This window comes from Macrotis lagotis, chromosome 1 (genome assembly GCF_037893015.1).
Source record: "Macrotis lagotis isolate mMagLag1 chromosome 1, bilby.v1.9.chrom.fasta, whole genome shotgun sequence".
Classification (NCBI taxonomy): domain Eukaryota; kingdom Metazoa; phylum Chordata; class Mammalia; order Peramelemorphia; family Peramelidae; genus Macrotis; species Macrotis lagotis.
The window spans coordinates 898,316,448-898,317,242 of NC_133658.1; positions in this window are offsets into that span (position 1 = coordinate 898,316,448).

A 795-nucleotide genomic window follows, 5' to 3' on the forward strand; every position below is an offset into this window, starting at 1 on the left:
AGTTAGTGGCCCTGGGTGGAGCCCGGGGGTGGTTGGAAGGATCCCACATCCTGCCAGGGAGGAGACAGAATGGAATACTGGCCTTCGCCAAGCCATTCCCAAAGCTCTTTTTTGAAAGTCAGTGTCTGACCTGAAGGATGGGAGGAAGAACCTCAGACCTGGATAGGAGCTCCCAGGGCTTCAGGCCCCCTAAACTGTAGTCAGTAAGGAGTCGGTGACTTGACAGTACCAGGGTCATTGACACTAAATGTCCTCACTATGTGAGGTGGTGATCTAGGGAGGGAAGGGGGCATCTGCATCTCTCGAGTTTGGGATTCCATTTCAGGCACTGCAGTACAGGAAGGACTTTGATGAATTGTGGGCTTAAGGACTGCCAGGATTCTGACGGTTTCCAGGACATTCCATAAAAGGTTCAGATAAAGACACTGGGTATACTAGATGCCGAGTGAAGGCTGCAAGTTGGAGGTGGAGCTGAGGGCAGGCCATGAAAACTGCCTTCAAATCTCCAAAAGGCTGTCCAAGGCCTTTCTTTTGTCTGGCCCACAAAATGTGGCAGGCAGGAGCTGGGGCTCAGCCTTGGCAGGGACAAGAACTGCCCTAGGCTGACTGACAGAATAGTCAGCATTTGCCACTTCACAATTATATCCTCATTTGATCCTCCCAACATTGGCATGAGGTAGGTGCTATTATCTCCATTGTAAAGATGAGTAAATTATGGCGGAGGTAAAGTGACTTGCCCAAGGTCTCACAGCTGATAGTGTATGAGAAAAGATTGGAACTAGAATCTTTTTGACC